Below are 25187 nucleotides of genomic sequence, written 5' to 3'. Positions count from 1 at the left end.
ACGGCGATCGATTAGTGACACTGGCAACAGGGGGTGAAAGGGTTAACTGGGGGATCAAGGGGTTAAACCTTTATTAGGGGGTTCAGGGGGGTAACCTAGACCTAACGAGAGCTACTACTAACTGCGCTAACACTTATTTCAGTCACAAATGACACCAATGCAGTGATCAGTGAAAAATCTGAAAACTGCAATTGGTGATACAGTGACATGAGTGAAGGGGTCAACTGGGGGGGGTGTCGATCGGGGGGTGGCAAGTGGACCTATGTGTACTGGTATTAGTGTACAGTTGGTGCAACTCACGATTTGATGTTATCTCTCCTTCACTGGAATCGAAAAGACCCCACAAGGAGAGATGACATCGCTACCTCCTGTCTGTGTTTACACTTACACAGACAGGGGAAGGTTTCCATTCGTTAGGAGCAATCACCAAGTTCAGACCATAAATCATTGGTCTGGCCGTGGGGACTGACCGCTCCTGTAATGAATCCGACCGCGCCCACGGGGAGGGAGGGACGTACAGGTACGCCCATTTGCCCACCCGTGCCATTCTGCCGACGTATATCGGCGTGCGGTGGTCAGGAACCGGTTAAAGAAATACTTGTGAAATGATTACTTTTCTTTTATGATTTATTATGTTGTTGCACATTTTGATGAGCATGCAAGTTTGAGAAGGACCACCAAAGGAAAAATGTTCTTAGGCATGGCTTTTTGTGCAGAATGAGGTCTTGATATTTTGATGTTTGGTAGTCAATTCAGGGAAAAATATGGCCGTTCAAAAAAAAAACAAAACGTTTGTACACACAAGGAAGAATAAAATTACACAATGTCAGTTGGCGGCAGATGGAAAATGCCTTGGCAACAGGGCTGGCAGAATAATTATAAAAAAATTCCACAATCAAAAATACATTGCCAAAAGTATGCCACTACTGATGCTGTTCCTAAAAAACATGTTCATTACATAACACCATGCACAGCTTTAAGGCATTCAAAATAAAATCTGTAATTTAAAAGATTTGTGTATTTTTCATGTAGACCTCAAAATTGTATTTTTTTTTTGTATTGGCAAAGTGGTCAGGAGTATATAACATTCTCCTGACCACCAAGTTGGTGTAAGGTTTTCTTTGTTATGGTATGCACAAAAAATAGTTTAGATCAACACCCAACATACTGCGTACCCCCCCCCCAAAAAAAGTCCCCAGGTATGGTTTTGCCCCCTTCATGACCAGGCCATTTTTTGCTATTCAGTAAGACACTATTTTAACCACTTTAAGACTGCCCACCGTATACTGCGGCAGGGCGGCCTTATTGCGTGTTACGAGGTACCTGTATGTCGTTTCGTGTAATAGATACAGGGCGCGCTCAGCGCTGCAATGTCCGCCAGCCAGCCGTGATTCCTCCACAGAGGCAGAATGGAGATCTGCCGATGTAAACAATGCAGATCCCCATTCTGACAGGGGAGGAGAAAGAGATCAGCTGTTCCTAGTGATCAGAAACAGCGATCTATCTCTACTCCCAGTAAGTACGTCTCCCTGACAGTTAGAAAGCACCTCCCTAGGGAACACTTAACCCTTTGATCACCCCTAGTGTTAACCCCTTCCCTGCCAGTGCATTTTATATATATTTTATAAAAATATTTTTATATTTTTAGCACTGTATTGGTGTCACTCGTCACCAAAAAGTGTCACTTAGGGTCAGATCTGTCCACCGCAATGTCACAGTCCAACTAAAAATCGCTGATCCCCTCCACTACTAGTAAAAACATAAAAAAAATAAAAAGTCCCAAAATCTTTCCCCTATTTTGTAGACGCTATAACTTTTGCGCAAACCAATCCATATACGCTTATTGGGATTTTTTTACCAAAAATAAGTAAAAGAATACATATTGGCCTAAACTGATGAAAAAATTATTTTTAAAAATTTTTTTACTGGATATGTAGAGGGGTAATTTACTAAGATTCCCAGCAAGTATGGGAGCTCTACATTTAATAGCGCTCAATTAAAGTAAATTAAGACTTCAACTGGGCAGACATGCAAATGGAAAAGCACGCTATTGCCGGCGAACATGCCTGTCACATCGGCATATGCGGGAATTGTTGAAGTTAATGGGGCTCTAACCTGCAAAATCAAAAGTCCTCATTGAAGCCTTGTATGCAAATTATTGGCCATAAAAAGTGTATGGGGACCCAGATACTGCCATAGGGGACATGTATCAATGCAAAAAAAGTTTTTAAAACAATAGTTTTTTAAAGGCGCAGTGATTTTAATGATGCTTAAAGTGAAACAATAAAAATGAAATATTCCTTTAAATGTCATGCCTGGGGGGTCCCCTTAGTCTGCTTGTAAAGTTGCGTATCTGTGCGATGTATAGAAAATGCTGCAAAAAAAAAAAAAAGATAATTCTGAAGGAAAAAATGTCATTTAAACTTTCTCACGGCTATAATGTACTGATCAATATAGATGTAAAAAAAATTAAAAAGACAGCGTGTGGTTCACCCCCCCAGTACATACCAGGCCCTTCGAGTCTGGTATGGGTTTTAAGGGGGACCCCACGCCAATTTTGTGGGGTCCCCCCCAAAATCCATACCAGACCTTTTTACCCGAGCATGCAGCCTGGAGGTCAGGAAAGGGAGGGGACGAGCGAGCGTCCCCCCTCCTGAACCACACCAGGCCGCATGCCCTCAACATGGGGGGGTGCTTCTGCGCCCTTCCACCGCAAAACACCTTGTCCCCATGTGAAAGGGGCCTTAAGGCCCCTTTTACACTTGTGCGACTTCAAAGTCACGCAATTTTACCGCGATTTCACGGCCGCGATTGTGCCGTGATTTTGCCGTTATTTGGAAGCAGTACTACTTTGTACGACTTTGCCACAACTTTGGCATTAACCATTCTCAGCTTGTGCTTACAAAGTCGTACTGAAATCAAGTCTATATTATTCAGGTACGATTTGCATGCTACTTGAGGGTTTAACATTTAGGTCTATGGACATCAACTCGCATAGAAGTTGGACTAAAGTAGTGCAGGGACTACTTTGAAGTCGGCACAACTTAAAGTCGTGCCAATATGAATGGTAGTCATTGAAAATCATGGAGAATGACTTGTCATACGATTTTGCAGTACAAAATTGTGGGACAAGTCGTATAAGTGTGAAAGGGGCCTTAGGCTATTCCAATTAAATATTTCAGAAATAGAATAAAATTGTTAAAAGTGAAAAGCCTTTGGGCCCCTTTCACACTTATACAACTTGTCCCACGATTTTGTACTGCAAAATCGTATGACAAGTCATTCTCCATGATTTTCAATGACTACCATTCATATTGGCACAACTTTATGTCGTGCCGACTTCAAAGTAGTCCCTGCACTTCCATACGATTTGTACTCCATAGACCTCAATGTTAAACCCTCAAGTAGCATGCAAATCGTACCTGAATGATATAGACACGATTTCAGCACTACTTTGTAAGCACAAGCTGAGAATGAGAATGGTTAATGCCAAAGTTGTGGCAAAGTCATACAAAGTATTACTGCTCCCAAATCGCTGTAAAATCGCGGCAAAATAGCGGCCGCAAAATCGCGGTAAAATCGCACGACTTTGAAGTCGTACACTTATACGACTTCAAAGTCGCGCGATTTTAACGCGATTTCGTGGCTGCGATTTTGCCACGATTTGGGAGCAGTACTACTTTGTACGACTTTGCCACAACTTTGGCATTAACCATTCTCAGCTTGTGCTTACAAAGTAGTGTTGAAATCGATCGTGTCTATATTATTTAGGTATGATTTGCATGCTACTTGAGGGTTTAACATTGAGGTCTATGGAGTACAAATCGTATGGAAGTTGGACCAAAGTAGTGCTGAAATCGTGTCTATATTATTCAGGTACGATTTGCATGCTACTTGAGGGTTTAACATTGAGGTCTATGGAGTACAAATCGTATGGAAGTTGGACCAAAGTAGTGCTGAAATCGTGTCTATATTATTCAGGTACGATTTGCATGCTACTTGAGGGTTTAACATTGAGGTATATGGAGTACAAATCGTATGGAAGTTGGACCAAAGTAGTGCAGGGACTACTTTGAAGTTGGCTCTGTTTCCACTAGTGCGACTTTTTATGCGACTTGGGACTGAAAAGTCGCATGACAAATTGTTTCCCATGATTTCCAATGAGTACCGTTCATATCTGTGCGACTTCAAGTCGCAGCGACTTCAAAGTAGTCCCTGCACTACTTTGGTCCCACTTTGATGCGACTTGAGGTCCATAGATACAGGCATTGCTTCAAATCGCGGTAAAAAGTCGCGGTAAAATCGCGGTAAAAAATTGCGGCAAAATCGCGCGACTTTGGGGACGCACTAGTGGAAACATAGCCTAAACTCCCCATAAAACAAGTACAGCACCCTCTGACCCCCAGAAGCATAGCCTGGACACCCAAAGGCAGGGAAGGCTGACATTTTGATCTTGGGCAGATCCTAGGCCAGTGAAGGGCTGTGCAATCAAAGAAAAGTTTGGCGCCAGTCATTTAAAGTACATTTTTAAATGATTTATTGGAGAACTAAATAACTGACAGAGAAGGTATAGGGCTGAGAACATCCATGGCAAAACTAGATTAAAACAGAACTCCAGACTCAACAGTCCCTTTCAGCATTCCACAGTGCAGAGTCAATAGGAGCACAGGCTGACACTGGGTATTAGAGCAACAGCTGAATAAGGATAGACATAAGATCTTCAGTAGGAGAGACACCAGACATGCTCCTTAGGTCTTTCCAGTAACAGGTACCTCCAGTAGCCATCCTGTGTCTCTGGTTCTCCTCCTCAATCAGCATGTGAGACCTTTCCCATACTTGAGCATTCCCATCTCCAGGACAAGCCTGGATGTAGGCTGTACGAAGACTGAGCACATGGCAATTCTCCTAAGTATATATGCACTTCCCCAGCATGCACCACTGGCCAAGAAACCCCTAGTGATTGGCTGGTGAGCCACACACATGCATAATATTCCACTATTGGCTGTCCCACACTACGGCCACTATACAAAAGGTGGTAGGGGCTAAACAAGCTTAATGTCACAACAAAAATCCATGAAACATCTAGGATAGGTTTGGGGAAGCTGAAAGCTTGGGTTGTGCAAAGTTTCAAGGCAATTGATTAAGGTTTGGCACTTTATTGTAAGTTAACCACTTCCCGCCCGGTCAATAGCATATTGACGTCCGGGAAGTGGTTGAGTTATCCTGACTGGACGTCATATGACGTCCAGCAGGATAACATGCCGGCGCGTGCCCCCGGGAGCGCGCAGCGCGGCGATCGGCGGCGGCGCGTGTCCCTCGGACACAGCGCTTCCCTGATCTAGGTAAACAGCCAATTCTATTGGCTGTTTACCCCGTGATCGGCTGTGTCAAAGTCACAGCCGATCATCCAGAGTAGTGATCGAGGAAGGCGAGTGTCCCTTGGACACAGCGCTTCCCCGATCGGTAAACAGCCAATGAAATTGGCTGTTTACCAGGTGACCGGCTGTGTCCAATCACAGCCTGTCATAAATGTAAACAAAAAAGTTGCTGTTACTATCTGATCCCTGCTCTCTCCTCACACACCGATCGTGAGAGGAGAGAGCAGGGATCAGTGAGTTATTCAGTGTCTGTCTGACAATACTGTTTGTACTGTACTGTGCACAACACGGCCGCCCCCCAATAAAGAGGACCTGTCACACAGCCCAGCCAATCAGCCCATCTGTCAATCAGCCCATCTGTCATTCAGCCCATCTGTCACAGGCCCACCGCCATCGGTACCGCCACACAGGCTACCAGTACCGCCATCGGTACCACCACACAGGCTACCAGTACCGCCATCGGTACCACCACCAGTAACGCCACTAGTACCTCTATCAGGCCCACCATCTATACTACCACACAGGCCGCTACCAGTATCGCCACTAGTGCCGCCATCGGTACCACCACCACCCGTACCACCGTCAGTACCGCCATCGGTACCACCACCACCCATACCGCCACCTGTACCGCCATCACCTCCTATACCGCCAACACCACCCGTACCGCCATTGGTAGCACCACCACCTGTACCGCCACCACCTGTACCGCCATCGGTACCACCACCACCCGTACCACCACCGGTACTGCCACCACCACCTGTACCGCCACCGGTACCACAATCACCACCTGTACCGCCACCACCACCTGTACCGCCATCGGTACCACCACCACCGGTACTGCCACCGGTACCGCCACCACCACCACCCGTACCTCCATCGGTACCACCACCCATACCGCCATCTGTACCACCACACAGGCCCGCCAATAGAATTGCCATAATGTCCCAAAGGCTTTACACACCTGAGGAGGCATATGAGATTCTTACCATGTCGGATGATGGGAGCAGCGGGGAGCTCACATCATCTGGTTCGGAATACGAGCCAGTGGAGGATAGTGGATCAGAGTCCGAGTCCGCGGAGGAAACCGTCCCTCCCAAAAGATTGAGATCAGGACCAAGATCAGGACCAAGATCAGGAGATCTGCCCACCACCAGCAGCGCCAGACCCCAGGAAGAGGAAGAGGAGCCCAGTACAAGCACTGGAATTACCACCAGCAGCGCCAGACCCCAGGAAGAGGAAGAGGAGTCCAGTACAAGCACTGGAATTACCCGCCCAACCCGAAGAACCCCGCCCCAGTCCTACCTTCCCGATGCCCTGGCAAACCCCTTATGGTTGCCTGCCAACTCAGGACTTGCTATCATCCCCCCTTTCACCGCGCAGCCAGGTGTGCAGCCCGACACTACGAATTTTTCTGAATTCGATTATTTTTCTTTATTTTTCCCCCAAGATTTTCTGCAGAATATGGTGGATCAAACTAATTTATATGCATCCCAATTTATTGCTGCCAACCCCAATTCTTCCTACGCCCACATGTTCCAGTGGCGATGTGTCACACTGGATGAATTCAAAATGTTTTTGGGCCTAACTTTTAATATGGGGCTTACAAAAAAGAATGAAGCACAAGCATATTGGTCCACCCACCCCATCCAACACATGCCCATATATTCCGCTGTCATGTCCAGGACAAGATACGACATGATTATGCGTTTTCTCCACTTCAGTGACAATTCCCAGTGCCCTCCCCGAGATCATCCTAACCATGACAAATTGTTCAAGATACGCTCCCTAATCAATTCCTTTTCCCAGCGATTCAAAGAAGTTTTCATCCCAGACCAAAAAATTTGTGTGGACGAGTCCCTCATACATTTCACTGGCCGACTGCACTTCAAGCAGTATATACCAAGCAAGAGATCCAGGTATGGGGTGAAGTTAAATAAATTATGCGATCGAGCCACTGGATATATCTTCACATTCCGGATCTACGAAGGCAAAGATTCCCAGCTCCAGCCCCATGATTGCCCCACATATATTGGAACCAGTGGGAAAATTGTCTGGGAGCTGGCATACCCCCTATTCGACAAAGGTTACCATTTATATGTCGACAACTACTATACCAGCCTGCCCCTTTTTCGTCACCTTTATAATAAAAAAACCCCGGCCTGTGGTACCTTCAAAAAAAACCGTAAGGGATTCCCACAAAATCTGTTGGCAAATAAATTAAGAAAGGGAGAATCGGCATTCATGAGGAACGAGGAGGTGTTGGCCATGAAGTGGAGGGACAAGAAAGATGTCCACATGCTCTCTACCATCCACAATGACACCGTGGTGGAGATCCAAAGAAGACGCGGCCCCATTGTAAAGCCCAAATGTGTCCACGACTACAATATGTATATGGGGGGGGTGGATTTAAACGATCAGATGCTACAGCCCTACTTATCAAACAGAAAGTCCCGTTACTGGTACAAGAAAGTTGCCTTTCACCTTTTTCACATGGCCCTTTTTAATTCGTTTGTCTGCTACCAAAAAGCAACTCAAAACCAACAAGTCACCTACCTCAAGTATTTTGAATCGATCGTCACTGCCCTCATTTACCAACAAGGTCCCGCCCCAGGAAGCATTCGCTCGGATGCTGTGAGTAGACTTCACGAGCAACACCTTCCCTATAGCATTCCCCCCACAGAATCTGGAAGAAGACGCCAAAAGAAATGCCGTGTATGCAGCAGAGAAAGAGTAAGAAGAGATTCCAGCTATTATTGTCCCCAATGTCCCTCCCAACCTGGCCTGTGCATCGGAGATTGCTTCAGAAATTATCATGCATTCATCCAATATTAGTTCCCTGTATTATTACCAGACTGCCATTTCCCCATTTGCCTGCTACCATGTTAATTAACTGACCCTGGCCTGTTTACCGACGATGTCTTTGCTTGCCGTTTCTGCACGTTTCTGACTTGCATGTGTACCAACCTCAGCCTGTTTACCGACGATGCCTCTGCCTGCCGATTTAAACCACGTTTCTGACTTGCACGTGTACCAACCTCAGCCTGTTTACCGACGATGCCTCTGCCTGCCGATTTAAACCACGTTTCTGACTTCCACGTGTACCGACCTTGGCCTGTTAATCGACCATGTTTTTGCCTGCCACTTGGACTGATCTTTTGGCCATCTACTTTAGTACACAGGGGTCTCACATATGTGAGGGGCTTCAGAATAGCGTTCTGAGTAGAGAAAACCAGTTTTTCGTTTTCTGTGCTCCCAGAACAGGGTCTGGTTGCCTGGAGGCTTCAAAGCGATTTGGGTGGGAGAAGCCTCTACCCCTGTCCCCCTGGCCCTAAGCTTGATGGTCCTTTCTGCTGCCTGGACCAATACTTTGGCTGTGCTGACCATATTGCTGCCTGTAAAGACCCATGACATTATGGACCATGTTTCTTCCTGCTGTTTGGACCAATACTTTGGCTGTGTTGACCATATATCTGCCTGCTGCCTCTACTGACTTTGGACAGTATTTCTGCCGGGACACCTCTGCCTGCTACCTGGACCTGTGCTCTGGCTGTGCTGACAGTATCTCTGCCTGTATGAACTATGGACAGTATTCCTGCCTGCTGCCTGGATGATTGCTTTTGCTGTCGCTGACCTCATTCCTGCCTGCTGCCTGGACTGATGCTCTCCTCTGTGGACCACTGCACTTCTAAAACCACAGGTAATCTTTTGTTATTTGGTATGTACCTGCTATGTGTTACAAATATGAAGGGCCTGCAAAAATGTGATCGGTAGTCAGAAAATGATATGTGTAATTAATGCTGCTAGAATGCCTGGAGGTGCTACTTGGATTTTGGGCCTCTGTATGTGGCCAGGCTGTGTAAAAGTTGGGGTGTGTGCTTTCCAAAATGGGGTCATTTTGTGGACAATTCAATTGTCCTGGTGCTCCAGCGCCTTCAAAAGTGTAATAGGTGGTTGAGAAAGGATATGTGCAATTTATGCTTGTAGAACGCCTGAAAGTGCTACTTCAGTGTTGGCCCTTTGTATGTGGCCAGGCTGTGTAAAAGTCTCACACATGTGGTATCGCTATACTCAGGAGGAGTAGAGAAATGCATTTTGGGGTGTCATTTTTGCTATGTACATGCTATGTGTTAGAAATATCTTATAAATGGACAACTTTGTGTAAAAAAAATGCATTTTCATTTTTTTTCCACATTTCCCAAAAACTTCTGGAAAAAAATGAACTGTTCAAAAGACTCATTATGCCTCATAGATTATACGTTGGGGTGTGTGCTTTCCAAAATGGAGTCATTTTGTGGACAATTCAATTGTCCTGGTGCTCCAGCGTCTTCAAAAGTGTAATAGGTGGTTGAGAAAGGATATGTGCAATTTATGCTTGTAAAACGCATGAAAGTGCTACTTCAATGTTGGGCCTTTGTATGTGGCCAGGCTGTGTAAAAGCCTCACACATGTGGTATCGCTATACTCAGGAGGAGTAGCAGAATGTATTTTGGGGTGTAGTTGCAATTATGCATATGCTGTGTGAGAGAAATAACCTGTTAATATGACCAGTTTGTGTAAAAAAAAAAAAAAAATCTTAATTTTCCCAAGAATTGTGGGAAAAAATTACAGCTTCAAAAAACTCCCCATGCCTCTTAGTAAATACATTGGACTGTCTACTTTCCAAAAAGGGGTCATTTGGGGGGTATTTGTACTTTCCTGGCTTGTTAGTGTCTCAAGAAATGAGATAGGTGAGATAGTACATCAGTTGTGATCAATTTTCAGTGATTGGCACCATAGTTTGTAGACTCTATAACTTTCACAAAGACCAAATAATATACATTAATTTGGGTTATTTTTACCAAAGATATGTAGCAGTATACATTTTGGCACAAATTTATGAAGAAAAATGACTTGTTTGCAAAATTTTACAATAGAAACTAAAAAAAAGTATGTTTTTTTCAAAATTTTCGCTGTTTTTTTGCTTATATCGCAAAAAATGAAAAACCCAGTGGTGATTAAATACCACCAAAAGAAAGCTCTATTTGTGAGAAGAAAATGATAAACATTTTGTTTGGATACAGTGTAGCATGACTGAGTAATTGTCATTCAAAGTGTAAGAGCGCTGAAAGCTGAAAATTGGTCTGGGCGGGAAGGTGCATAAGTGCCTGGTATTGAAGTGGTTAAGCCCCATTAAGCTCCCCAAAAAAACAAGCTTAACACCTTCATTTTCTTTGTGGGAGATCAAAATCCATGACTCTTCTAGGATAGGTTTGGGAAGTTGAAAACTTAGGTTGTGCAACGTTGCAAGACAATTTATTAAAGTTTAGGCACATTATGGTACATTAGGCTCCTTTTACACTAAGTCACATGTTTTGGCATTGTAAAATATAGCCCAATGTGAAAAACTTTTGGTGTGATTTTCTTCCTATTCTGAAATTCACGTAGCCCAGCCCCCCACAGTTAGAATCACTCCCTAGGACACACTTAACCCCTGCAGCGCCCTTTAGTGGTTAACCCCTTCACTGCCAGTCACATTTACACAGTAATCAATGCATTTTTAATTGCACTGATCGCTGTATAAATGTGAATGGTCCCAAAATAGCACCAAAAGTGTCCGATCTGTCCGCCATAATGTCGCAGTCATGATAAAAATCGCTGATCACCGCCATTACTAGTAAAAAAATATATATAAATAAAAATGCTATAAAACTATCCCCTATTTTGTAGACGCTATAACTTTTGCGCAAACTAATCAATAAATGCCTATTGCAATTTTTTTTACCAAAAATATGTAGAATACATTTCGGCCTAAACTGAGGAAAACAATGTTTTTTTATATATTTTTTGGGGATATTTATTATAGCAAAAAGTAAAAAATAATGAATTTTTTTCAAAATTGTCGCTCTTTTTTTGTTTATAGCACAAAAAATAAAAACTGCAGAGGTGATCAAATACCACCACCGCATAATTGTCAGTTAAAGCGATGCAGTGCCGAATCGCAAAAAAACGTTCTGGTCTTTGGCCAGCCAAATGATCCGGGGCTGAAGTGGTTAATGTGAATAACTTTTGGTGTGATTAACGAAATGAGCTGAAATTTTCAGAAAATGTTGGCATGGATAGAATCTTCTATTGTGTGAAGATTGGGGGAAATTGGTTAACAGTTAAGGTCTTTTTTGTACATTAAGCCACATTAAGCTCCTAAAAAACAAGCTTAATGTCCCTAGTTTGCCTTGTGGAACACAGAATTGCATGAATCTTCTTGGATAGGTTTGGGAATTTGAGATCTTAGGCTGTGCAAAGTTTCAAGACAATTGATTGAGGTTTAGGCACATTATGGTACATTAAGCTCTTTACATTAAATGTTTTAGCATTGTAAAATATAGCTTAACGTGAATAACTTTTGGTGTGATTTACCAAATGAGCTGAAAATTTCAGAATATGTTGGCATGGATAGAGTCTTCTATTGTGTGAAGTTTGGAGGAAATTGGTTAACATTTAAAGTCGTTTTTGTACGTTAAGCCACATTAAGCTCCCTAAAAAACAAGCCTAATGTCCCTAGTTTGCTTTGTGGAACACCGAATTGCATGAATCTTCTTGGATAGGTTTGGGAAGTTGAGATCTTAGGCTGTGCAGAGTTTCAGGGCAATTGATTGAGGTTTAAGCACTTAATTACATGTTAAGCTACATTAAGCCATTTTCACATTAAATGTTTTAGCATTGTAAAATATAGCTTAACGTAAATACCGTATTTATCAGCGTATAAGACGCGCCGGCGTATAACACGCACCCCAAGTTTAGGAGGGAATTTTAAGGAAAAAAACTTTTTAAAGGAAAAAACCTTACATTTAAATGCCCATCAATGCAGCCTTATCAGTGTCCATCTGCAGCCTTGTACTGTCATTTGCATCCTTGTCCAGTGTCATTTGCAGCCTTGTTGTGTCATTTGCAGCCTTGTTGTGTCATTTGCAGCCTTTTTGTGTCATTTGCAGCCTTTTTGTGTCATTTGCAGCCTTTTTGTGTCATCTGCAGCCTTGCCCAGTGACACTGCAGCCTTGTAGTGTCACTGCCGTTTTTAAATATGGCGCCGCCGAGAGACACAGAGCCGGTCCCGTGTCTCTCGGCGGCCCTCAGGTGATTTTCGGCTTGTCTCGTAGCCCTGTGGGCGGAGCTGAGAGCCGCCGACATTCATACATAGCCAAGTGTACTCGGCTAGGTTCGGCTAGCGCCGCTCCGCTCACAGTCACGCCCAGTCCCTGTGTTATGTCCATCATGGGGTGGGACTGGACGTGACTATGAGCGAAGCGGCGCTAGCCGAACCTAGCCGAGTACACTCGGCTATGTATGAACGTCGGCGGCGATCGCTCCTCCGCTCACAGTCAGCGGGGGATCGGCGTATAACACGCACCCGCGATTTTCCCCTGATTTTAAGGGGAAAAAAGTGCGTGTTATACGCTGATAAATAGGGTAACTTTTGGTGTGATTTACCAAATGAGCTGAAATTTTCAGAATATGTTGGCATGTATAGAATCTTCTATTGTCTGAAGTTTATGGGGCAATTGGTTAACATTTAAAGTCTTTTTTGTACGTTAAGCCACATTAAGCTCCCTAAAAAACAAGCCTAATGTCCCTAGTTTGCTTTGTGGAACACCAAATTGCAGATAATTTATAGTATAGGTTTGGGAAGTTGAGATCTTAGGTTGTGCAAAGTTTCAGGGCAATTGATTGAGGTTTAGGCACTTTATTACACGTTAAGCTACATTAAGCCATTTTCATATTAAATGTTTTAGCATTGTAAAATGTATCTTAACGTGAATAACTTTTGGTGTGTTTAACCAAATGAGCTGAAAATTTCAGAATATGTTGGCATGGATATAATCTTCTATTGTGCGAAGTTTGGGGGAAATTGGTTAACATTTAAGGTCTTTTTTGTATGTTAAGCTACATTAAGCCCCCCAAAAAACAAACTTAATGTCCCTAGTTTTGCCTTCAGGAACACCAAATTGCATGAATCTTTTTGGATAGGTTTGGGAAGTTGAGATCTTAGGCTGTGCAGCGTTTCAGGGAAATTGATTGAGGTTTAGGCACCTAATTACACGTTAAGCTACATTAAGCCATTTTTACATTAAATGTTTCAGCATTGTAATGAGCTGAAATTTTCAGAAAATGTTGGCATGGATAGAGTCTTCTATCATGTAAAGTTTGGGGGCAATTGGTTAACATTTAAGGTCTTTTTTGTACATTAAGCTCCCTAAAAAACAAGCTTAATGTCCCTAGTTTGCCTTGTGGAACACCGAAATACATAAAACTTATAGGGTAGGTTTGGAAAGGTAAAAACTTACTTGATTGACTCTATTTTTAGTTTCAGCAATTATTATGGACAGGGATTTCCAAGCTTTGGCAATTGTTTGTTTTGCAGCTGTAGTGATCTGTAATAAGAGTTTGAATTGGCAGTAGGAGAGAGGGGCCGATTTTAAGTTTAAAAGTGCTATTGTAGGATCAGGATTGATAGGGATTTCAAACAGTGTTGAAATCATAAAAAATACATTCTTTTCAGAATTTTTTTGCTACTGGGCAATCCCACCAAGTATGAAGATGTGATCCAAGATCACCACAGCCACGAAAACAAGATGGGGATAATTTGGCGCATATTTCGCAATTCTCACAGGGACCAAATACCACTATGTGAGTACTTTGTAATTTGTCTCTAAGGCAGCTATGTTTTGTGAGAATTACTTAGTTGTGATCCAAATCTTATCCCAATCGGCTGCTTCCAACGAAAACCCAAGATCCATCTCCCACTTAGCCACATATGATGGTGGGTCTAAGTTGGGTTTAGTAATAAGATGAGTGTAAAGAGTTGAAATAAGACCCTTAGTGTGTGGGTCACGTTTACATATATTTTCAAAGCACGTTAATTTATCTAAATGAATTCTTCCTTGTATATAAATGTATATTCTTCCTTGCATAAAATAAGTTTTAATCTGAAAATATTGAAAGAGCTCTGAATTAGGAAGTTTGTGACTTTCACATAAGTCAGGGAAAGTTTTGAATGAAGTAGAGGATGATAGTTCACAGAGTTGAGTTAAATTAGTGCAGGTCCATGCTTTAAAAGATTTAGGGGAAGACCAAGCAGGATAGAAAAGTGGATTTTTACGAAATGATAAAAGAGGTATATGGGGAGATTGTAGTCCATTTACTAATTGAAATTTATCCCAAATAGCTAGTGTATGTTTAGTAATAGGATTGGTTGGAAGGAATTAGACCATACGAGGTTCGTTATTGAAAGTGGGTTGCAATCTATTGATTCCAGCGCAACCCAAAGCGGAATTTCATGTTTTGCATGATATTTTGGGATATGGGCTAATTGAGCTGCATGGTAACAGGTGGTAAAATTAGGAAACCCTAGTCCCCTTTTGGGCTTTGGAAGGTAAAGAATGTGTTTGGACAGACGGGGTTTCAAGGAGCCCCAAACAAAAGTTAATGCCTTACATTGTAGTATTCTGATAAAGTATGCTGGAACAGGAATATGTAAAACTCGAAAAAGATAAAGAATTTTGGGCAGTATAGCCATCTTTATTACGTTAATTTTACCTATCCAAGATAATTGTAGAGAGGACCATTGTGTCAGAAGATTAGATATTTGACGCAAAATTTGAGGATAATTGGCAGTGAAAATGTCAGAAAGATTGGGTGTGAGAGTTATCCCTAGGTAAAGAAGGTGTGAAGTGGACCATGAGAAAGGGAGGGATGTTTGCGCTTGTTGTAAAATATGAGGTAAAGATACATTTAAGGCTATAGATTTTTGAGAGTTAATAATTAGACCAGATACGTGGGCAAAGTGATAAAGTTTACTTATAAGTATAGGAGCAGAAATAAGAGGGGATGACATAAAGGTTAAGAAATCATCAGCAAATAGGCAAAGTTTATGTTGGTGACCAGCTAAATTTAGACCTTTAATAGAGGGGTCAGTATGGATTGATTGAGCAACATAGGTTCAATAAGTAGGGCAAATAAGAGTGGGGAAAGTGAACATCCCTGATGCGTACCCCTACAGATGTCAAATAGGTTTGATTTATATCCAGCATATTTAACATAAGCTTTGGGATTTTTGTATAATGAGGAGACCCAGCTAAGAAAATGAGGACCAAATCTCCAACGCTGCAGGACAAAATGTAGGTAATGCCATGAAACTGTATCAAATGCTTTTTTGATATCTAAAGATAAGAGACAGATGGGTATTTGTCATGATTTAGCTGCTTGAATTAGTAAAGTAGTCTTGCATACATTAACTGCCGCTTGGCGCTGTGGGATAAAGCCGACCTGGTCTTTATTTTTTAAAGAACCTATTACACTATTTAACAGCTGGCCGCCCGCCCACCGTCATATGACGGCTGGGCAGCGTAGCTCTCGTTCTGGACGGGTGTCATATGACGTCCGTCCTTTTAAACAGGGCATGCGCACAATTGTGAGCGCGCAGCCCCGTACTGTCGGTGGCGGCGTGTCACTGAGACACCGTTCGTCACCGACATTGGGCATGGCTGTTTACCACATGATTAGCTGAAAGCACGGCAGATGACAGACCTCCCCACTTTACATGGCGCATGCGCGCGATTACAAGCGTGCTGTGCGTGCACGTCGGTAGCAGCGTGTTCACGGGAACACTGCTCGTCACTGACACTGGTAAACAGTCTACACCCGGTGGCTGTTTACCACGTGATCGGCTGTGATCCTTTCACAGCCCATCACTAAATGTAAACACAGACCGGTAACTAGCTGTTACCGGCTCTTCCCTCCTCACACACCATTTCCAGTGTGAGGAGAAAAGAGCCAGGAGCAGTGAGTTACAGATCTGTGTTCTATAGTGTCTGTACCAAGCACAACACTTGTCCCATCGCCCCCCCACTGTCACCTGTCACCCAACAGTCACCACAATCACCCCATAAAGTGCACCTGTCACATAAGAGACTGCCATCAGTGACCATCAGCGGAGCACCCGTCTCCCATCAGTGACTGTGCCCTGTCACCCATCACCCATCACCCGTCACTCATCAGTCACCATGCCCTGGTCACTCATCACCCGTCACCCATTAGTGACTGTCAGCATTGCACCCATCACCCATCAGTGACCATCAGTGGTGCACCCGTCACCCATCAGTGACCTTTCCCCTGTCACCCATCACCCATCAGTGACCGTCAGCGATGCACCCATCACCCATCAGTGACCATGGCCTGTCATCCATCACCCATCAGTGACCGTGGCCTGTCACCCATCTGTGACCATCACCTGTCACCATATCCGTGGCCTGTCACCCATCAGTGACCATCGCCTGTCACACCGTCATCACCTATCAGTGAATGTCACCTGCCACCCATCGCACAGCCCATCAGTGACCGTCACCTGCTACCTGTCACACAGCCATCAGCTTTATGTCCAAAAGATTATATAGCAGTGAGGAGGTGTTCCAGATCCTCTCCATGACTGACGAGAGCAGCGGAGAGTTCTCAACAGATTCCAGTTCTGATTCTGAATCAATCGGCATTTAAACCGATTGAGAGTAGTGAATCGGCAAATGATTCAGAGGAAGAATGTGTCCCTCCTAAAAGAGCATGGTGTTCTGGAAACCAAGCAGCCACCAGCAACCAGGATTATATTCCCAGGCCCAGTACCAGCGCTGCTGCCAGCAATAGGCCCCAAGAACAAATTCCCATGCCCAGTATCAGCGTTGCCACCAGCGATAGGCCCCGGGAACAAATGCCCAGTACCAGTTTTGACGCCGGCGATAGGCCCTGGGAACAAATGCCCAGGCCCAGTACCAGTGCTGCCACATCACGCCTGAGTACCAGCACAGGGAATTCAAATCCCCCAGCTACTGGAGTGTCACGTCCCCCAGGAGCCAGGGCCTCTACATACATGCCAGATGGTCTTGTCAACCCAACATGGCTGCCTTCCGACTCGGGATCACCAATTAATCCCCCTTTCACAGCACATCCAGGTGTGCAGGCAAACACCCAAAATTTCACAGAGATTGATTGTTTTTATCTGTTTTTGCCCGACACTTTGCTGCAATTCATTGTAGACCAGACCAATTTATATGCCCAGAAGTAAATTGCCAACAACTCCCAATCATCATATGCCCGTCCGAAGAGAATGGTGGAGAGATCTGAATTTGGAGGAGTTCAAATTGTTTATGGGCCTCACCATAAACATGGGGCTTACAAAAAATGAAGGACATGCCTATTGGTCCGCCAACCCCATCCACCACATGCCCATTTATTCTACCATAATGTCCAGGTCCCGATACGAGATGATTATGAGATTCCTTCATTTTAGCAACAACACCCAGTGCCCTCCCCACAATCATCCAAATTACCATAAGTTAGATAAAATTCGCCCACTGATAAATTTATTTTCCCAACGATTTGCAGAACTCTTTGTCCCCGATCAGAATATATGTGTAGATGAGTCCCTGGTATCCTTTTCAGGCCTGCTAGGAGTAAAGCAATACATTCCTAGTAAAAGGGCCAGATACAGAGTCAAATTTTACAAGCTCTGTCAGAGAGTCACGGGATATCTGTATGCGTTCCGCATATATGAAGGGAGAGATTCCCAGCTCCAGCCCCCTGAGTGCCCGGCCTACATGGGCACAACTGGAAAGATTGTGTGGGACCTGGCATACCCACTTCTGAACATAGGATATCACATATACCTTGACAACTTCTACACCAGCCTGCCCCTTTTCAAACACTTATACATCACAAAAACCCTGGCCTGCGGAACCTCCAGAAAGAATAGGAAGGGCTTCCCACAATCTCTAGCGAACAAAAAGCTGCAAAGGGGGGAAAGAGCAACATTGAGATGCAATGAAGTGCTGGCCTTGAGGTGAAAGGATAAAAAGGGACGTGCACATGATGTCCACCATCCATGAAGACACTACAATTGAGTTTCAAAGAAGACAAGGTCCCATTGAAAAGCCAGCATGTGTCCAAGATTACAATCTCTACATGGGGGGGTAGATTTCAATGATCAAATGATTCAGCCATATTTGTCAAAAAGGAGGTCCCGATTCTGGTACAAGAAGGTAGCAATTTATCTCATCCATTTGGCCATTTATAATTCCTACATGGTCTACACCAAATCCATGGAAAGCCCCGCCACCTTCCTAAAATTCATAGAAGTTGTCACTTCCCTCATCTATCAACAAAGACACCCCCCCCCCCAGAAGACCTTCTCTCTGATGCTGTTAGCCGACTTCATGAGCGCCACTTCCCATACAATATTCCACCATCTGAAGCAGGCCGAAGATGACAAAAAAAAATGATGCGTGTGCAGCAAAAGAGGATTTTGAAGAGATACCAGCTACCATTGTCCCCAGTGTCCCTCCCAACCTGGCCTTTGCATTGGTGAATGCTTCCAACTTTATCATACATGCCTAAAATATTAGCCCATATTTTTAGTCGTTTCCCCATTTTCATCATCTTTGCTGACCATTTTCCATGCTTCCCCAAATAACCATCCCACTGCCTTCCATGTGAACTGACCCTGGCCTGTTTTTTGACTATGCCTCTGTCTACCGTTTGGACTGCTTCCACATGAACTGACCCTGACCTGTTTTATGGACTATGCTTTTGCCTACCGCTTGGACTTATCTGTTGCCCTGCTACTGTAGTACACAGGGGTCTCACATATGTGAGGGGCTCCAGAATTGTTTTTCCGGATGGAGAAAATAATTTTTTTTTGTTTTCCCTGGGTTTCGTCATTTCTGGATTAGGGTCTGGAGTCCAGAGGCTTCATAGAGATTTGGGTGGGCGAAGCCTCTACCCCTGTGCCCCTGTGCACAGGTCTTACCTGATTGCGGCCCTCAGCCTGCTGCTGGCTTACTGCCATCATGCTTCTGCTTGCTGCATGAACGGGCCACACCTCTGCCTGCTACCTGGACTATGCAAATAATTAGCTGCAGTAAGAGTAAGAGGCAGTATGTCGATGAAGGGCTGGAGAGTGGTACAATAATGAGTGTCTGCAGGTAACAGTGTACCAGGACCAATATTATGGCTGTGCCGGCTGTCTCTGCCTGGACAATTTCTATGGACTGTACTGTGCTGAGAATATCCTTGTGCTGACTATTAGGGATGGGCCGAACACCCCCCCTGTTCGGTCCGCAGCAGAACATGCGAACAGGCAAAAAATTTGTTCGAACACGCGAACACCGTTAAAGTCTATAGGACACGAACATGAAAAATCAAAAGTGCTAATTTTAAGGGTTAATATGCAAGTTATTGTCATAAAAAGTGTTTGGGGACCTGGGTCCTGCCCCAGGGGACATGTATCAATGCAAAAAAAAAAATTTTAAACGGGTGTTTTTTCGGGAGCAGTGATTTTAATAATGCTTAAAATGAAACAATAAAAGTGAAATATTCCTTTAAATTTCGTACCTGGGAGGTGTCTATAGTATGCCGGTAAAGTGGCGCATGTTTTCCGTATTTACAACAGTCCGAGAGAAAAATTACATTTCTAAAAGGAAAAAAAAGTCATGTAAAAATACTAGCGGTAGCGCCGGCAAGTGAAGAGTGAAATCAAAAATTTACGCTCTTAGAAATCCTGAAGGCGGTGATTGTTTTTACGCGGCTAGGCTCCCAAAAAGTCCCACACATGTGGTATCCCCGTACTCAGGAGAAGCAGCTAAATGTATTTTGGGGTGCAATTCCACATATGCCCATGGCCTGTGTGAGCAATATATCATTTAGTGACAACTTGTGAAAAAAAATAAATAAAAAATTGTCACTTTCCCGCAAGTTGTGTCAAAATATAAAATATTCCATGGACTCAACCAATCACCGCCTTCAGGATTTCTAAGGGCGTAAATTTTTGATTTCACTCCTCACTACCTATCACAGTTTTGAAGGCCATAAAATGCCCAGATGGCACCCCCCCCCCCAAATGACCCTTTGCCTCTCAGCAAATAGCTTGGGGTGTCTACTTTCCAAAATGGGGTCATTTGGGGGGGGGGGGGGGGGTTTGTGCCATCTGGGCATTTTATGGCCTTCAAAACTGTGATAGGTAATGAGTGAAATCAAATATTTACGCCCTTAGAAATCCTGAAGGCGGTGATTGGTTTTCGGGGCCCCGTACGCGGCTAGGCTCCCAAAAAGTCCCACACATGTGGTATCCCCGTACTCAGGAGAAGCAGATGAATGTATTTTGGGGTGCAATTCCACATATGCCCATGGCCTGTGTGAGCAATATATCATTTAGTGACAACTTTTTGTAAATTTTTGTCATTATTCAATCACTTGGGACAAAAAAAATTAATATTCAATGGGCTCAACATGCCTCTCAGCAATTTCCTTAGGGTGTCTACTTTCCAAAATGGGGTCATTTGGGGGGTTTTGTACTGCCCTGCCATTTTAGCACCTCAAGAAATTACATCAGCAGTCATAATCTAAAAGCTGTGTAAATTCCAGAAAATGTACCCTAGTTTGTAGACGCTATAACTTTTGCGCAAACCAATAAATATGCGCTTATTGACATTTTTTTTTACCAAAGACATGTGGCCGAATACATTTTGGCCTAAATGTATGACTAAAATTGGGTTTATTGGATTTTTATAACAAAAATTAGAAAATATCATTTGTTTTCAAAATTTTTGGTCTTTTTCCGTTTATAGCGCAAAAAATAAAAACGGCAGAGGTGATCAAAGACCATCAAAAGAAAGCTCTATTTATGGGAAGAAAAGGACGCAAATTTTGTTTGGGTACAGCATTGCATGACCGCGCAATTAGCAGTTAAAGCTACGCAGTGCCAAATTGTAAAAAGATTTTGAGTTTAAATAATATTATACCACCCAATATTTGCGAGCGCTGTTTTGTATGTATATAAATTGTAAAAAGTGCTCTGGTCAGGAAGGGGATAAATCCTTCCGGGGCTGAAGTGGTTAACCACTTGCCACCCGCCATATAGCAGAATGACGGCTGCAAAATGGTTTCAATAACCTGACTGCACGTCATATGATGTCCTCAGGATATTAAGCCGCTGCACGCCCCCGGGGGCACGCATCACGGCGATCGTTGTTGTGGTGTGTCAGTCTGACACACCGCAACTCTGATCTAGGTAAAGAGTCTCTGACAGAGACTCCTTACCACGTGATCAGCCGTGACCAATCACGGCTGATCACGATGTAAATAGGAAGAGCCGGTGATCAGGCTTTTCCTCACTCGTGTCTGACAGACACGAGTAGAGGAGAGCCGATCGGATGCTCTCCTGACAGGGGGGGTCTGTGCTGATTGTTTATCAGCACAGCCCCCCCTCGGATCCCACCCAGGACCACCATCATGCCACCCAGGAACACCAGGATGGCCATCCACACTAGACCACCAAGTATGCCCCCTCTAGACCCAAAGGGAAATAATAATTTGTGCCCAGGCAGCTTCCAATCAATGGCCAGGCAGCTGCCAATCAGTGCCCATTCACAATGTCTACCACTGCCAGTGCCACCAGGGATGCCTATCAGTGCCTCATATCAGTGCCGTGTATCAGTGCCCATCAGTGCCACCTATCACTGCCCATCAGTGCCCATCAGTGCCTAACAGTGCCCAGCAGTGCCGCCTATCAGTGCCCATCAGTGCCGCCTATCAGTGCCACCCATGAGTGCCCATCAGTGCCACCTATCAATGCCCATCAGTGCTGCATATCGGTGCCACCCATCAGTGCCGCCTACCAGTGCCCATCAGTGCCCGCTCATTGGTGCCACCTCATCGGTGCTGCCTTATCAGTGCCTGTCAGTGCCGCCTTATCAGTGCCCATCAGTGAAAGAGAAAACTTACTTATTTACAACATTTTATAACAGAAACAAAAGCAAAACTTTTTTTTTTTCAAAATTTTCGGTCTTTTTTAATCTTTTTAGCATTTTCGGATATAGATCCGATGCCGTAGATAATTGGTCTTTCTGGTGGGCAAGTCAGATTTTTATGAACCTTGGGTAGGGTGTAAAACCTAGGGGTTTCGTGGGTATGGAAAAATTAAGTATTCCAAAGTGTCTTTGTCAATCAGTCCCTTCATGTGGACCTGTGTTCAAATCCCTCGAAGCTCATTCTCAAATGAGGATACGGTTTGTGGGTCAATGGGGCGATACCATTCCCTATTTTCTAGTATATTGGAATACATGCGTTGGTATTGTGGGTGGGACATCAATACGATGTTTACACCTTTTGTCTGAAGGTTTGATAACTAGTTGTGTTTGTGTTCTGAGTTGTTTCAATGCAAGCTGTTGTTCATCAGTAAGGTTCAAAAAAGGAAAAGAGGAGAGGGGTGGCCACTGTGCATTTTTGAGGTTGCTAATGGTTTTCTGGAGAAACCTCCAGATGTTGGGGCATAGTGAAAGTTCGAGAAAGTGACGTGATCTGGGCTTAAATCTTTTCTCCCATGCATAGTAGATTCAGATGTAAGTTCTAGGCTGCATTCCCAGAGTGAGGGTTACGGACTTTGTCCGCAGTGTGTGAGAGTTGATTTGATGCATCACACATGTGCCTGTTTGACACGTGTGCACTCTGGGTCTGGTGCTAATCAGGCTGCATTCCCAGAGTGAGGATTCAAGGTGGGTTATACATATGGAAGTCCTTTCAATTCTATCTGACTTCTGTACTCCAGCTTGCCTATGGATGGCTTCATTGATTTTTTTACTTTCATTTTTTTTTAGGGGGCCCCCCTTTGGAGCGCATTTCCACTCTGATCCATTAGGGGGCACCCGTGGTTGACATCCGGCCTGAGATTTTGCCCTTCTTTATCATGGCCATCCCGGGCTCTTTGCCCATAGAATGTTTGCCTTGCAGGGTGGTCAGGTTTTTGGTCTTTCCTGGCGGGTTTGCAGCCCTGGAGGGGGCGGGGACACGTATTTGTTCACGTGGTCCTTGCCTCACTGCCTGTATGGCTTTACGCTTACGGACTTTGTCCACAGTGTGTGAGAGCCGATTTGAGGCATCGCACATGTGCCTGTTTGACACGTGCGCGCTCCGGGTCTGGTGCTGATCAGGCTGCATTCCCAGAGTGAGGATTCAAGGTGGGTTATACATATGGAAGTCCTTTCAATTCTGACTTCTGTACTCCAGCTTGCCTATGGATGGCTTCATGGATTTTTTTACTTTCATCTTAATTTAGGGGGCCCCCCTTTGCCCATAGGAACATGGACTGATGTCTATGCACATCCCTTATTACCCAGTGTCAACCTTTACCTTTTTAAAGCTACAGTAGGTAGATGCAACCAACCTTGAACATTGCAGCCTGATAGACAAAACAAACACACATACCTACCTCTTTTGTGTCTGGTTTTAGATATTTCTTCAAAAAAACTTTGTACACAGTGCATGTTCATGCAGATGTGATCCACTGACGGCATAAGGTATAGCATATATATATATCCCCGTTTTTGTAATTTATCAATTATATATTTTTATGGGTTTATTTATCCACATATATTTCCTTCTAAACTTTATAACCCTTTATAGAGAATAATCCTATTAGGCTTTCTGAGTCCCCTTGATTCATACAAGATCTTGGTATGAATGACTACCGTCAGTTACCATCTATGTGATTAATTATCATGGCTAGACACAATTTTCTAAATAAACTCCTTATTTTTCAACCTGACCTTTTTTGGTGTTCTACTCTGTGCGAGAGGCTCCCATGCCCTCCGGGACGGGCCATCCTCCTTTGGACCGCCCGCACTGCTGCATTTTCTAGTAGGATGAGTCACCAATAGGGTCTCCACAGCAGATATATGATATGTTTTTATCTTACCTTATATGAAATTTGATATGTATTATATAATGAATGTATGTTTCTTCATTCATAATTATATGATAACTCTCAATAAAGCCTCGCATATGTGTATATGTACTATAAACGCCTGAAGAAGTGGTAGACTTCATCTGCGAAATATGTAGAGCAAGCAATAGACAGATGGTAGTACTGTTACAAGATGTCAAAATATGTGACTATAGAGCTAATATTTCTTGATTATCATGTCTGGTGTTCACTATATTTGTATATTTATATATATATATTTTTGTAATAAAATTTATAAAATTTCTATCTGAGACTATTATCTTTCGTGTTATATAGTACCATTAAAGTTCATCCCTCAATGACACGCAAATAGTGCAATCCGATCTGGAGAGGATCACAAGATATGAATGCACCAGGAAACCGACTCCGGTCCTCTATGCACATCTCCTTAGAGTTTCCTCTCCAGATCTGTCGAAGCTCCATCAGCGATGGACACAGGACATACCGGGACTGGACTCCGAGGATTGGGAAGACATGTGGGACTTCCCCTTCAAAATCCTGGTCTCACTTCGTGACCGCCTCATACAATACAAAATACTACACCGGGCATATTACCCCATATAGAATGCATAAAATGAGAACCTCCCTGTCATCGGAGTGTTGGAGGTGTACTGGAGATCCAGGCGACTTTATACACATCTTCTGGTCCTGCCCAGCAATTCAAAACTACTGGTCACAAGTAATATCTGTAATACAAGAAGTGGTGGGAATAGATATAGCCCCAAGTCCATCCCTAAAACCAGCTTGGAACTGGATAAAACCTAGCATCTCCAAATGGTGACCACTGCTCAGTGTCTGACATGGGAGTAGTGGAAAGGGACCAAGACACCCTATGGGAAAACCGATGAGGTGGCACAAGAGATATTATGGCGTGGTAAAAAAAAATACCAAAAACCAACCTAGTGTTTGCAAAGGTGAGTGATGATTCTCCAACCAAACAGATAACTATCTCAAAGATCTTTTTACCCTTTTCCTTTGAGATCATGATTTGTTTG

This window comes from Aquarana catesbeiana, linkage group LG05, assembly GCF_042186555.1.
Source record: "Aquarana catesbeiana isolate 2022-GZ linkage group LG05, ASM4218655v1, whole genome shotgun sequence".
Taxonomy (NCBI): Eukaryota; Metazoa; Chordata; class Amphibia; order Anura; family Ranidae; genus Aquarana; species Aquarana catesbeiana.
The sequence above is the reverse complement of the archived record's forward strand: the minus strand, read 5'-3'. Positions refer to the sequence as shown.